The sequence below is a fragment of the Anarrhichthys ocellatus genome, unplaced genomic scaffold (assembly GCF_004355925.1).
Source record: "Anarrhichthys ocellatus isolate YVR2014 unplaced genomic scaffold, GSC_Weel_1.0 scaffold110, whole genome shotgun sequence".
Classification (NCBI taxonomy): domain Eukaryota; kingdom Metazoa; phylum Chordata; class Actinopteri; order Perciformes; family Anarhichadidae; genus Anarrhichthys; species Anarrhichthys ocellatus.
Genome location: NW_022280140.1, coordinates 751,532 through 767,668, shown reverse-complemented (window position 1 = coordinate 767,668; position 16,137 = coordinate 751,532). Strand labels below are relative to the sequence as shown.

Genomic DNA, 16,137 nt, shown 5'->3' with positions numbered 1-16,137 from the left:
AGAGAGAGAGAGAGAGAGAGAGAGAGAGAGAGAGAGAGAGAGAGAGACCTCCGCCTTGACATAAAACTAAGGTCATTGCCGGCTGGGTGTCTGAGAAAATTACCCCCTCCTCCCTCCTCCTTTATATCCTCCCCTCACCTCTCTCTCCTGTCTCGCGCTACTGTGCGTCATGCAGCGACGTAATAAATTGAAGACGCAGGCACACACACACACACACACACACACACACACACACACACACAGAGAGCTCGCGGAGCATGACTCCTGCAGGATGAGTCAGAACCGAGCCCGGTAAACTCAGGTGTGAGTCTGAACGCTCTGCACATGTAGGTCGATTCTGCAAAGTCAACGGTGCCGGTAGCCCCCCGACACACACACACACACACACGACTCCATGCTATAGGTAGCTACTTGTGAGGACCTTCCGTTGGCATTGCATGCGTTGAACTTAAACTATTTTAAAAGGAATCTGAATACACTTCCCTGTTTGTTTTGACATAATTACCAAAAATAAGACATGTCGGTGTTATTTGTCTTCCTGCAGTGACGCGTCCCCTTCAGTAGAGGAACTCGATTACTAGTGATTTGATTCATGCAATATCAGTGTGTGTGGGCTTCGAAATAGTTGGTAATATCACTTTAGTTCCACTCAGACCAGCGTCTCCACATGCAGAAGTGTCCTTGATCGAGACCCTGAACCCCAAAGTGTTCCCAAAGGTTTGGCCGGCGCCTCGGTAGCTCGCTGCCTTCGGCGTGAATGAGATGGAAATAGTAAAGCTCTTTGGATAGAAGCACTAAATATAAATGCAGTCCATTTACCAATCTGGGACAAACACAGCGCTGAGTGTGTGGGAGCTGCACGTGAACGTGAATGAAAAGTCTTGTGGGAATCAGTGCTAACGTTAGCAAGCTCGGCTAACTGGTCTTAAATTACTAACGGTATAACTAATGCTACAGGAAGAAAAGCATATTGTATCAACAACTCGTATAGGCTATAGCCTACACAGCAGGAGGCAGCATCTGGGTCTGAAAAGTGAAGCCAATGCTTCATGTGTTAAAGCTGCATTCTCTCTACTGTCCATCAGGGGGCGACTCCTCTGGTTGTATAGAAGTCTATGAGAAAATGACTCTACTTCTCTCTTGATTTATTACCTCAGTAAACATTGTAAACATGAGTTTATGGTCTCAATCTCTAGTTTCAAGTCTTCTTCAATACAGCATGATGTTCATTTAGTACATTATGGTCCATTTAGAGTCACACAGACCACACTTATTGCTTACTGTGATTGACAGGTCGCTACCACAGCGTTGTCCAGTCTGGGAGTTGTCTGTTTTTTCTTTCTACAACGTTAACCTTTTCACTGTGTTTTCACTTCATGGAATTTAATCATTACATTTTAGTCGCCCCCAAAAAGTCTTATTCAGCTCGTTGGGTTGTACTTAGCTCCGCCTTCTCGTGTCATTTCTGGTTGCAAAGAAAAACCAAGATGGCGATAACCAAAAACCAAGATGGCGACAACCAAAAACCAAGATGGCGACAACCAAAATGCTGAACTCCTGGCTTCAAAACGTCAGTCCACAAACTAATGGGTGATGTCACGATGACTACGTTAACGTAGTCTATGGTTGAAATAACATGAAGTAACTAGTCTAGTGGGATCGGTGGTTCGATCCCCGGCCCCGCTAGCACATGTCGATGTGTCCTTTGGCAAGACACTGAACCCCAAATTACTTCCGTAGGCTGTGCCGATGGTGTATGAATGTTAGTTAGTCCTGATGGGCAGCTGGCACCCTGCATGGTAGCCCCTTCCATTCAGTGTATGAATGGGTGTGAATGGGTGACATGTGGTGTTAAAGCACTTTGAGTGGTCAGAAGACTGTAGACTCTTCTACAGCGACGCCGGCTCTGACACGTCAGTTAACCAGCTGTGGCTCAGAAGCTGAGACACTGTATATGTACAAAAGCTGTTCTATGCTATAATTAAATTGTAAAAAGTACAGCGACAGCATCACTTTAGTTTATATTCCTTCATATAAAAAAAGATTTCAATTTTTTGTTCGACATTAACCCCAAGACATTAGACAAGTGACGACCAGAACAAAATGTCTCACTTTCCAACAATGTCCTCACTCTCAAGGTCTAAAACTGGTCCTCACAAAGATGGAAGCACTCTCTCACACACACACACACACACACACACACACACACACACACACACACACACAGCTTTAAATCTCCTACAGAAGCTTCTTCACTACAGACACAAAGACCCAAGAGACACACTTCAAACTGCTCTGCAGTCTGTGTCAAGGAACGCATGGTCACTCCTCCAGTGTGTGTGTGTGTGTCTCATATCATGCAGCTGATGCTTCCTGCCTTCACATGCATGCACACACACACACACACACACTCACACACACACTCACACACACACACACACACGCACACACGCACACACTTCATTGTACCAGATCACCTCCCCGCATCTCTTAAACGCTCCATCAAAGGCACATCAGCTCCTTTATGAGGACAAATGGAGGCTGCTGGGGGAAAACAAACAAAGGGAGGGAACGTCTGACCTTTGAGTGTCATTGAGGTGGACGGGCGGGCGGACGGACGGAGGTGGCTGATGAGGAGCGATAAGGACGGGGAGGGAGTTGAGGGGGTTCGTGGTGTGAAGAGCCAACAGAAATGTGTTTTTTTTTTGGTTTCATAAGTGGTTTTGTGTCTCTCCTCTCATCTTATCTCTCCTGTCTCTCCTTCCCTCTCTCCATTATTGCGCTGTCAGAAGTAGATCAAAGCACATTAAGCTAGCCGTGTGCCGGGCACGTTATCTCACTCCGGTTGATATTCTCTTTTTTTTTTGTATACGTGTCCTCCAGACGCTGCGAGCGATGGCAAGACTGAATCAGCGGTAACGCTTCAGCTTCTTCTTATAAATCAGGACCCAACACGGGGGAGACGGAGCAATAAAAGTGCGGCGCAAAACAAACAAAACAATGCAGGTTGCAAAACATCTGACTGTTGTATGAGGTCGCAGTGTTGTCGCTGTTGCTGCTACAACTCAACCATGTGATTCCATCTTGTTGTGTTTCACGTTTCCAGCTTGTTGGGACAAGAATAGAAGAACAGTAACTGGACAGTTCGCACAATTAGCAATAGCCACCTACAGAAACGAACAGAAGATGACGTCAGAGTCCTTCTCTGACTGGTGTCTCTTGTAGTGCAGAGAGAACCACATCACTCGGCACTCAGCCACAGAGATGAAGACATAAAACAGTTGTTTTTATGGATGGATTTGATGTGACCTTGATCAGGGACACAGTGGCAGCATTGTTTGGACCAGTGCATTGAAGAACTGAAGGAGAACACACAGCTATTCTAGTGGGGACATCAAAGACAGGAGGGGAACGCCTCCATGAAAACGTTAATATGAACATTGTTGTTGTAGTTTCCACTGTTTTTCTGTCTTAAAGAGACATCTTTGATATCTGCTGCCTCTTTGGTTCAGGCCTGGTGATGTTTAGGCATCAATATCTACTCAGTTAAGTTGAGGGAAAAATATGCATCATGGGTAAAATAAACCGGCATTGTGTTTGGTAGGAAACACAGTTGATGCCATCCTCTTGTTTTAGAGTCTTCACTATAACACCTCACTACTTCCTGCTTCAGCGTGGGACATAAACACGTGTTGTTTGAAGATGTTTGCTTCACAGAGGACGGTCTTTTCTGTGAGGGGATCCTTGTTTTGTTTGTCCCGCTGCCGGCGGTTAGGCGATACCCTTCACTGACAGTGGTATCGCACTATTCCACGGATACAAAGGTGGCGTTAAAGCACAAAGATATGCAGAAATGCATCGAAATGCAAGAGTGCTTGCTAGTCAACATACATCTAAACAACGCAGGTTTCAAACGATTGAGACGAGGAAGGAAATGCGTTCTTCATCGGTTTGTTTGACCTCGAGGAGAAACACTGGATGTTAACATACCTTTTGTTTGTTTATAAAAAAAAACTCCCCAGGGCTCCTTTAACTAGTTTGTATCCAACATCTGATGGTTTTGCTCAATTTTGTTTACATTTGTGGTCCAGAACCGCAGTCTAGTTCATGTTTGCACCCCAAAGAGGAGACCTCTGTTCTCGTAGCCCCAATCATTAAAACATAGACCAGCTCTAGTACTTCCTGATTACCCAACATACACTTAATACAATGTCAAAATATGCTAAAAGTCTAAGATTGGCAGTAAAACAAGCAACTTGGGTCAGTATTACAAGTTCATAAAATAAGACTTTAATAATCAGGACAACACATTTATCCTGTTCATAATCTATTGTCTAAGATATCAAATATTCATATATGAATAGAAGAAATGTCCTCTCTGTAGGTTATTGTTTCCTCACAACCGAACTGAGTAAAAGAGAGCTCCATCAGCAGGTATTGCAGGGGAAAGAGCACATTCTTTCTACTTCATTCACAGTAAAAATAATGGTTTGTATTCATAAAACAAACTGCTTGAAGAAGAGGAGTATCGTCAGCGTGCAGCCAGTGTTAAAAGACAAAAACGAGGAAGATGGAGCGAAGGCATCGGAGCACCATCGTCTTCAGTCAGAGGGAGTCGTCAAGTGTTTTACCAAAATCAATAAGCTGTTTTTATAGTTCAATAAAACCTCCTCCTACAGTTAAAAGGACCAGAATGCCACTAAAAATCAGATCCAAGTATGAGAGACGGATCCCTCCCACTCGCTGCCTGCAGAATGTTTCCTGCTGCGTTTCTTGCGAGGAGCATCTATTCTTATATTTGGCCCGAGCGACAGCGGCTGCTGCTAAAAATAGATCCGGGGGAAAAAGGAGGGAGGTCAATGAGAGATGGAGGGAGGAGAGGGGAGGGAAAATGTTACAGTAAATATGGGTCAACAGCTCTCTCTCTCTCTCTCTAACTCCCTCCTTGGGTTTCTTCCTCTCTCATTCACATCTCACCCTTGACTTTTTGCCAGCGAATTAAATGTCAAATGAAAGGAACAAAGTCTTCCTTCTGGTGATCTGGGGGAAATATTGCAATGAATTAGAAAAACAGACAAATAAAACAAGCAGATTCTTTTGCATTGTATTGCGGTTCTTTCTGTCACCTCAGCTCGATTCGTTCCCTCGGCTCCGTTGAGTGCAATTTCACCAAAGCGTAGCTGGCCGCCATTACACTCAATTATCCTCCAGTTACAGTAGAGCTGATGGCGAGCAGTCGTCACTCGGACAGCAGAGAAACGATGACTTCTGCAGCTGACAGAAGCTCGCGTCAATAAAAAAAACAACCAGCAGAAGAAGACCGAGGCGTTGAGAGATCTTCCTGCGATGCAGCTCAGTCTGTCAAATAAACAAGTACATCTGTCTCAGAATTCAACACATCAGGGAATTTAGATGTGCTCCGTCTGTGAGACACCATTCGACCAAATGATGCGATTGCAGACCTGAAAGGGAACAATTACCACAAAGCTTATAAACAGGTGTGTCGGATCAATATTTCTTCTGACTGTGAAGGAGCCACTAAATCCTGCACACAGTCGATCACCTGGACTCATTTTACTCTCAGTTTGTCTGAATGTGAGAGGTATTTTGAGGGGTTCTGGGGACGTGGAATTCAGTGAGATGCTGTTGAAATTTCCTACCTTTTTCTAAAGCATGACATTTTGATTCAGACTAGTTATCGACGAGACTATCGCTGAAACTCAACACAGAAGAAATATCTGGGCTTGTTCTCTAATTTCTAGCTGCAACCGCCGATGCTGAGAAATGAAGCCAACTGCAGTTCCTCAAATGGCCACAAGCCTCAAGCATGGCTCCAAAAGCGAGTCATTCCCCATAGACCTCTATGGTAAAATGACCAACTTTACTGCAGAAATAAACATGTTTACAGCCTTGTACTAAAAACGTTTTTCTCTCATTCATGAAAACTGGACAAGTGTGAATATTTATGTAACTTAGCTGTTTAAATTATATTAAGGCTTAATGTTAGTTATGATTGAGGGCTTGGCGGCTTTGAGTGACAGGTGGGTGCCGTCTCAGGTCTCCAGCTGCCTCAGCTCCACCTATTTTTAGAGTTGCTGTGTTGTCACTGCTAAGATGGCGATGGTTGGAGCTGCTCACTTTGAGCTTCACGATGGCTCTACAGAAACCTGTGAGTGACGTCACGGAGACTACGTCAGTATTTTATAGTCTTTGGCTGCAACCAGCGACAGAAGTCGAAAGCAAATGAGATTTGCGAGGTAAAAATAGGCACTCCGTGTGTTTTTTAAATATTTGAAGTGAAAGACTGTGACAGCTGACGTGTAGATTTAGCAGCAAATGTTTATATGCAGGGAAAGAGAGGTGGTTCTGTCTGTACTGTCAGATGACTGCTAGCACTCCTTTGTCATTTAAAGTGAGAATAATGACGACTGGTTGGCTGCTGCTCTCTGAAAAGAATAAACAGGTTGGAGGTGATTTTGCCATCTCACTCCCTCCACAATCTGCCGTCGTCAGAGACTCTGAAAGCCAGAGCCTTTTTTGTTGTTGTCTGGGAGAACAGCTTCCAGCAACTGCTTTCACTCCAACAGATCTCCCTCCAAATCCGAGCCAGTGGCTGACGATGAGCAGAGCAGCGTGGAGGTTGTTTGAGGCTGCACGTCCTCTTCGCTGCTGCTCTTTTGTTTACAATAATTGTGCTGATGTAGCGAAGTGCAGCTGGAGTTGGACGCTGCAATACAGAGCATCACAAATGAAGGCAGGGTTTCATTCCACATGAAAAACATCCTTTATTTGGTGCTTTTAAACAAAAAGAGATGCGTTGGAGGCATCGATAAAACACACTGTAAAAAAGCACAAGGTCATGCAGTGGAGCACAGTGGGACTGGTTGTTCTCACTGAGGGCTTGACAGGAGGTGTTATCACAGACTCACAGTCAAAACGTTATGAATCTCTTCATTTAGAGTTAAAAAAAAAAGACAAGGGCGTCAATTCATAGCTTTTGCTAGAACATAAATGATACACTTCGACTAAATAATGCATCGATCATATGTTAATTGCAATAAAGTCAAAATCATAATTGATTAAGACAGTTGAATTTCTAGTTAAAGCTATTATTATTATTATTTCTTCATTAACAATCGATCAAATGACTGAAATGGGTTGCTCGTACTGGTGAACCCACAGAGAGTTGTCATCAGAGTTACTCTCTGCACCAAACGGCAGACAAAGTTAGCTGGTGAACATCCAGTATCTAAGGAGAAAGTAAGGGAGAGTGAATAATTGACTTACATTACAACATGCTGGATAAGTAAATAGTAGTGGTAGACCTGACCAAAATTTTATATCGTCTAATGTGATCGGTCCATTCTTGCCTCTTGTCGACTGATCATCGAATCATGTTTTTTTTTTTTTATTTGCTCATTGACCCCCCTCTGTTTAAGCTTTATTCATCTATAGAAAAAGAGCAAAAACAACAAAACTATGACTGAGATACATGAGAGTATCGCTGAGCTGTTGATTCAGAATAAGAGACAGCGTTGTTTGTTGTGTGTTTGTATGAATGTAGCTGCGGCACCACAGTCCAGAGTGCTGAAACTGTACATTTCTTTTTCCCAAATTACATTTCCCCGTTGGAGCAGTAATCGACAGAAAAAAGGGAACAACTGGTGTCGCAAACAGATGTCTCTAAGTGCCGCAAACAGTTCTTTCTAGGTGCCGTAAACAGCTGTATTTAGGCGTCGCAAACAGTTGCTCCTTGGCGCCGCAGTGACAAATATAAAATGCTCACAATCTGTTGCTTGAAGTTTGGAACCGCAAGTGCTACCGAAAAAAAGCCACCTGTGAAAATAAAAAAAGAAGTCCGGAGATTTAGTCACCTCTGAGTGGAAATCATGAATATTTAGTTCACGTTTTAACCCCGAAGCCCCTAATTAACAGCATGGTCATTATACAGCATTGGATGGCTCAATGAGCAGTAACATTGCTTACTAAGGTTAGCTGCTCAACCACAATTAACATGCTCATAGTGCCGAAAGGTGCATTCGACAAAAAGATTCATGTTAATATCAAAACTATTATGTTGTTTTTTTAAAAACTGCCTCATGACAATCAGCTGTGCAGATTTACTTTCATCTAACATCAGTATTACAAAGACAGTGATGATGAAATCTTTACATGATACAGAGGTTTGTTTGTCAATGTTTGTGCCATCTGAGATGTAATCTCATCCATTAGATTATAAGTGCAGTCTTGTTTTGGCGTCTGTGTGTCAGTTGGCAGGAGACTAACAGTCTGGCTGACAACAGCTCCATTTCCACATAAATAAAAACAGGTTGGATGATGCAAGTAGAATCTGATGCGACACTTGGCCCGTGCGGTCATCTGTGTTTGCAACGCGATCAGAGCGGAGTCCTGCCGGTTTTATTTTTAGCCAAATCGATTCAGGCCAGTAATGGAAAAAGAAGGTGATGCTTCCTTCAGGCGTGTCTTTTTCTGAGTGTCTAGTTTCCCGTCTTCCCCTCTAAATTTACATCACAATGGCTCCGTGGCCACGTCACTCCTCCAGGTTCTCCACATGAAAGCCTGGAGCTGCGATGCCACATGAATTTTTTGTAGAGATGTGACAAGCAGCTTGGAAAGTCAGTAAAAGCTGCACCGGGCAATTTCACAATTTTCTAAATGGCACTCAGAGGTAACTGCTTGAATCTTGAATACCCAAAAGCCGTGATGTTATAAACTGCACACAGCTCGTGTTTGTCATGTCACCTGGCCTGTGCTGCTTTAGACAAATGAAAAAGGAGACGGGTTGTATTCTGCTCTGAGTTTTGACTTAATTTCATGAGGAAAATTGTGTGATTCTCAATTACTTGGGATGCAACACATTTCTTTGTTGCAGCAAAAAATGATTCAGCCTCAAAGGATGAGTGTTTTTATCAGAGAAATAGAATCGGAGTAGAACGGACATTGAACCGGTCATATGACTAATAGCTCTGGATGGCTAGTTAGCTAAGAAGCTGGTTCTCCAGATTGGTGGGGAGGGAGGCGGAGCCAGCGCGGCCACCAGCCCGCTGTTCTGCTTACTTTCATAACCAGTGTAGCATTAAAGCATGGTGGGGTTAGCAAGCTAGCAAACTAGCCAGCTGTCCGCTAGTTAGCTAGATAGCTAAATTCCACCATGCTTTAATGCTACACTGGTTACAGAAAAGGAGCCAAACAAAGTAGTCACTCATCTGCCGACAGCAGTGTGGTTTCCTACACTGTGACAAGAGTGTGTGGATTTGACTTATTTACTCTGGCTCTCTTTGCCGTGTAACGTTACTACTCCACTGACCGTTTTAGTTGCTACTTTAAAATCTCACCTCAGTGAGTCCTCAACTCAGCGTAATTCGGTTTAGTTTAGGTCGCAATGGCAATGGTACACATAAAAATGGCCGCCGCTCTGAGCATCCTGCTGCTTTGATTTGAATGTCCGTTCTACGGTTGGACACCCACAAGCCACTGAGAGGCTGCTAAACCGGTACTTGCCTAATTGACTTCCGTGCAAAAGGGGAATTACCACAAGTGAACACATATTACTTCATATACAGACACATAATAAACACGATAACAAAATGGCTCGTTGACACCGTTTTAGTCTCAGCAACTACAAACTGTCCTCACATATTTGTTAATTAATTGTCTTAACCCACTTACTCTCTCCAAGGTATCGGGGGACTGGAGTCTGTCCCAGCACTAAAGCTTATCTATCGGCTCTCCACATGCTTCGATAGCGCAAAGTGTCTCGTTCGGTCTTTCCGTTTTACCTCCGACAAGGACACTCGGCCCATTTGTCTGGTAGTTTGCAGGAAAACTACATAACGGACTTCGATGAAAATGAGTGGAGAGGCAAGAGATCTCGTTTTCTAGGTATCATAACATTCTTGGATGACCTTTTTGATATTAAAGGATAAGGTCAGAGTTATAATATTTGTCTTAATGAAAACCATTCGAAAAGACCAAAACCAACACTCTTTTCGTCCGTCTCTGAATACTTTCTGACTTCCTGTCTGATGCTCTCGGCACCAAGCCCATTGGTTCCTTCTGAAGACCTTTAAAAACAAAACATATAGACATTGAAGAACTCCTGATGTTATTCCACATTTAGGTGGTGCTACAACAACATGAAAATCTGGCCATAACTCAGATATAGACTTAATTTAATGTGCAAAGCCCTAATATTCTTTGACTGGATTAAGCTATTCTACTAAATCTGACCTTTAAACTATTTAACACTCTGATGTGTTTGTTTTGCTCCATTGGGTGTGTCTGAGGTATCGCCTTGCACAGGAAGACCCTCCTCCCTCCCCAACTCCACAATATTGAGCGCTACTTCTGCTGACGGATCGACTGATGGATGCATGTGTGAGGAAAAAACACAAATGCACACTCACACACACACTTTTTCAGGCGGATTGTGTGATTTTAGCAGCAAGTCAGAAGGTGACGGATATACGGAGCGAGGCGACTGGTCAATAATTTGATTGACAGGTGGCCGTGAGCATCTCTGACCTGAAAAAAACAGTTTGTTATCCTACTGTTTCACAATGAGAACGATCCATTTGTCTTTATTTAAGTTACAGAGAGGAACTGGTTATGAAACAGTCTCAATTTAATACTGATGCCCTGCAAAGGTTAACGAGACCATCAGCGAGAAGATTGTTTCTAATTAGTTATTCTTCATGGTGGTCATCGGTGCCACCGGGTCGGATTCTACGCAAAATCAGATGAAATCATGCAGGTTCACCAGAAACTCCTTCAGCTCAGACTCCAGCAGAGACCAGTCCACCGAGGACGGACCTAGGTCCGGCTTCACTGCACTGAAGTCTGACTCGTCCCAGTTCAGCCCTGAAGGTGTTGCATTGGGTTGAGGCCAGTTCATCCACAACAAACTGGGAAAAACATTTCTCTATGGAGCTGGCTTTGTGCATGAGGTACATTGTCATGTTTGAAACAGGAAAGAGACACAAACTGTTCTCCTACTGTATAATAATCCATGTTGGGAGGCAGTCTTTGTTTATAGAAACCCTGCAAAATTGCTCAGCCATCAGCGTGAACTTGAGTCTTCTTAAGCTGCTTGCCTGGATAAAGCTTTTTTTTTAGAGGGGGGAGTTTAAGAAACAGAATTACAGTTTGCCTCGAGGAAGGCTGAAACATCAACTTATAGAGACAAATTTTACTAAAACTGTATTTTCTCCCCCCCGGGTGTGAAAATGTCTTCACACCAAGAAGAAAATAAAATCACAAGAGGTGTGACTGGAGGCCGAGCACACACAGCTCAGTGTTTGTGTGTTACTCGCTGCGACTGCAACAGAGTGTAAAGACACAGCAGTGACCTAAACTGACCTGGAATCAGCACACAAGACATTAAAATGAGTCTCTAAATGTAAATCAAAGGCTTTTGTCAGCGTGAAGATGTCGATGTAGATCAAAAAGTTGTTTTTGTCGACTGCTGTCAGAGCTTCATAAAAGCTGCTTCACTATCCGGTACACGTTCATGTATTTTAGAGGATGGACAGAAAACCCAGGAACATGGTTTAGCTTTTTAGAGAAACGGATGAAGGAAAGACCAGAAATACCACAGTGTTAAAAAAAAGCACCAGGATGTCCAGTTTGAGTAAAATGTCCATGAGTTTTTAAGGCTGAACTGGATGGTTATTACAGCAGCAATCATCTATCCGTAGTCTGAAGAAGGTTCTTAGAAGCAAAAATATCGCAGGAGGGAGAAAGAACATTGTGCTTTTTCTTGGTCATCATGAGAGGGGACGCCAAGTACCGAACGGAAACCTCCAGGAGCTCGAGGGAATATGGGGTGGCCCAAGACGTCTTTAAATATGCCACACACACACCGACACACACACACACACACTCACACACACACACACACACACACACACACACACACACACAGTGAGGCAGAAGAATGGACGGATGGATGGGTGAAGGTATTACCCCGACAAGCCGTAGTGAGCAGGGCTCCTTTAGTGTTTGGTGTCGGCTCAGAACGTCCGCTGCTGAAGCGGAGGTGAGTCAGACTCCGGACTTCACTTGGGATCACTGTCACAGGCCGTGTGTCACCTCACACACACACACACACACACACGCACACGCACACGCACACACACACACACACACACACACACACACACACACACACACGCACAAGCACACACCCAGTGCCCAGAGCGATGGCAGCAGACAGGCGAGGCTCTGCCAGAGAGAGCTGTCAAGACCTATTGTTGCAGCGTTCCGCTCTTCCTCAGACACTTCTCTGTGTGTGTGTGTGTGTGTGTATGTACGTGTGCGTGTTGGCGTGCAGGTGCATGCGTGCGTATTTGTGTGCGTCCATGTGAAGCATGTTGTGGAAATGGCTTGTTCGTGGCAGCTTCCTCTTTTCCGTCCTGCTGATCACCTTTTTCTTTTCTCCCCGCCTCTTCCTCTCTTTCCTGTAATACTTGATACTGAATTAACTTCCTTATCCAACTGTATTCTTTTTTTGTTGTTGTTTCTGAAGTAATCGATTCATCTTCTCTCCCTAATTGCATCCCTTCCCTCTTCATTACAGTCCTCCCCTCTGTTCCGTCTCTCCCTCCCTCCTTGTGGAGCAGTTAAAGCTCTTTAAATGCAACACATTTTATAGCACAAATCCACTCATCTTACTCTCCTGGTGCCCTTCACCATCCTCTTGTGTATTTCTTTTGTCTTTGTCATGCTTTCATCTTTTTGCTCTTAATTAACCTGTTAAGTTGAGGATGCAGTTGTTCGTTTTGTACCCAAATGACAGCAAGGACGTTTAAGTGCACCAAAAGAATCGGTCTGTGTTGCTCTGAAAAGAAAACCAAACAATATGCTGGAACAGTTCTGAGACAATTTGTTCATTCATCAATTCAAATTTGAAACGCATGCAAATGTTAGAACCTGCTGCTTTCTCTGTGTCGTTGGGTTTTAGACAAAACGAGCACAATGGAAACATAGTTTTGGGTTCTAGTGAAAAAACGATTAAGGGTAACTTTGTTTTTTTTCCAACCTGGACCCTATTTTCCATGTTTTTGTGTCTAAATGTCTAATGGGGACAACTGTCCAGTATTGAGGGAGAACACTGAAGATGGCTGCAATGTAATCTATCAGAGAAAGTCATTATTGTCAATGTACGTCGACTAAAAGTGTCTGTTTCTACCGCTGACAGGCTCACATTGTTATAATAAGTATCTGACAACATAAAGACAAGAACCCTACAGATAAACAAAACGTCTTTCTTTACCTTTACCCCGACTGTTGGTTATTGCGTCTCGCTCAAGGAGAGGTCTCGTTCTGAAGTCTCACGTCTTATCCACATTGTTAAACTCAGCTGAAGACTCAGCCACGGCATTGCAAATCTTTTAGAAAACACTAAGCCACACTTTTCTGTAGTCAACCGCAACAAACTCACACAACACCTGCTTTCCTCTCTCTAACCGTCACTCACTTTTCCACCGTCGTCTTCTGGCAACGAGTCGCCTCTCGTGAGATTTGAGGAGACTTCTCCTTCAGGGAAAATTAGTTACACACAAAATAACTGATGCTGACGTTTTTCGAAGGAGTTGCAGTTCTTAACCAAGACAGGAAATAGATAACAATGTTTGTTGTTTTTGGTTAAACCAAAGAAAGCTTTCCTATCTTCCTGACTTGGTCTCTACAGCTGCTCCTCTTCATATTTAATGCTGATACAGCAGTTGTTTTTCTTCATTAATATCTTTTCTGTCGTAGCTTGGAAGACAGATACATAAAGATGCGTGAATCTCTCATTCAACGAGAAATTCCGACGTATTCCATTGGTTTGAAAGTAAAAACACAACTAAATTGCCAGAAGTGTGTAGCAGATTGAAATGAAAAAATAAAAAACCCTCTGTTCTTGGCTAAATGAAGTGTGCAGCTCCAGCAGGCCATTTTGGCAGACAGCACTTCTCTGTCATTCTTTGATGTCTCAGATTCGTCTCCCTGAGACCTTTTGCTTCGTTGCCAAACAGATTAGAGCGCGCGGCACCAACATCCACACCGACGGCCTGGTAATCTGCAGACTACAGAAGAAAAGCCCGAGGAGAACGTGGCCGAGGCTTCCTAAGGACATCGAAACAAAAAGAGCGGCGCTTTCAATATGAACGGAAATATTACAACGGAAACCTAACTTATTCCTTTTCAACTCCGTAGTCTCTGAAGTGACGCAATACATCACTTTGTTACTGTATACAGAAACTGATCACCACAGTAAACAGTTTACTGTCACTCATCAGGCATTTGGTTTAAACTACAATGGAAATCACAGCTCCTAACTATTTTTAGACCCGTCTATACACTGTAAGGTCATGACGAAGAAGGCCTTCCCTTTTATATCTGGTGGTCCTTTGTTCGACTTTGGTGACGCGCAACAAACAGAAATGACCTTTTCCTATAAAGGTCTGCAGCCTCACAAGTACTGTACCAAACCAGCGGCGTGTTTCACAGTCCTACACGCAAACATCGCACTGCAGCCTCCCAAAACACAACTCATAATCAGACTCTGAATCTGATTAATTACCAAAGTGCAAAGAACGGACGACAATTAGCATCTTTCACATCAGAGTTGTGCCAGTTGTGATAGTAAATCCAGTCACGCAATTACACAAAACCAAACACTCTGCTGCACAAGAGGATTTATGTGGTTTGATTATTAATCTAAAACTTTTGATAATTGATTTAGCATTTTCAAAAGAAAATGACAAACGTTGGATAATTCCAACGTCTCGGTTGTCAGGATTTGCTGCTTAATTGTCCTCAGTGGCAGTAAACTGAATATTTTTGGGTCTTGGATTCAATAATTGAGGAAAAGAAACCATGAAATGAGCATTACATGTTTTTGAATCCATCAGCAGATACAATGATGTTAGAGGTGAACATTCACGAGTCCTAAAAGGTCCAAAAACTGGACTATATGATGCGGTTCAGTTTATATCACTTTGGGTTTCTACAAACAAAGACCACGAAGGTCTGCGCTGACTCTTGAAATTAAGACAGACCCTCGTAGACCCTCGCACCCTCGGACCTTCAATCGCGGACGAGGAGCCGGTTTGATCGACGGGAGCACCGATCATTCAAACGATTTGAGTTCAAACCGCTTCAAACACAAAAAGAAGAAGTCATCCAGAGTGTAAACGGTCGTTAGGTCGCCTGATACTGAGTGACAGTAATGACTGTGAAGCAGGCTGCGTGTCCTCCAGGTGTTGCAGGGAACTCTGGGTAAATGTCCATCAAATGGCAACGGAGTGATCAGTGATACTGCCATCTGTTACACTTATTAGTCCAAACACATGATGCTGTTTTACAAGATGCTGCTGTGGGCTCATTTCAGTAAAAGATTGTCTTTTAATAAGTCTCCTCTCGGTCTGCTATATTTTGTTTCTCTTTTCTTATTGTGTTATAAAACGTATGCAAACATTAGAAGACAAATTAATCATCAGGACGTAACCTTGATGCTATCAAAGTGATTGCAGTATTTAATAATACTTTTAGATTCTTAAATTTGGGTTATTCATATCTGTGATGGCAGTTGGTGTCAAATAGTATAAACTAAATATGTTTCTGCTTCTTTTGCATCACTATGACCCTCCTCCTTTTCTTATCTCTCCGGCTTTTTTCCCCAACATCTAATTTATTTTTAACCAACAGCTCTTCCTGTTCTCTCCTCGACACACCCTATCCCGTTTTGAGTTTCAATCAATCTCTGGGTTTTATTCTTCCCCTTCGTTCCCTCTTTAATATTTCCACCTCTCAATTTTTTCTAAGTGCCTTCAGCATCCCTCTGCCTCTCTCTCTCTCTCTCTCCCCTCTCCTTCCTCCCCCGTGGCTCCGACACGGAGCTCCGGTCGGTGTGTGTGTGTGTGTGTGTGTGTGTGTGTGTGTGTGGTTGACTTGCTTGTATGTGCCTCCATGCGTGTGGGTGTGTTGTGAGGAGTAAATGGCCTCCAGGATCCCCTGAGTCGCATCTCAAATGTACTCACAGAGAGCAGAGTCATGACTAAGACTGCACGCCTTTCATTAACAAAGAGAGAGAGAGAGAGAGAGAGAGAGAGAGAGAGAGAGAGAGAGAGA

General features: G+C 43.4%; 1 protein-coding gene across 5 annotated transcripts in view; it reads left to right on the top strand.

The window, feature by feature from the left end:
* Positions 1 to 16,137, top strand: part of LOC116399360 (protein FAM131B-like) — a 45,622-nt gene that overhangs the window by 700 nt on the left and 28,785 nt on the right. The window lies entirely within an intron of this gene.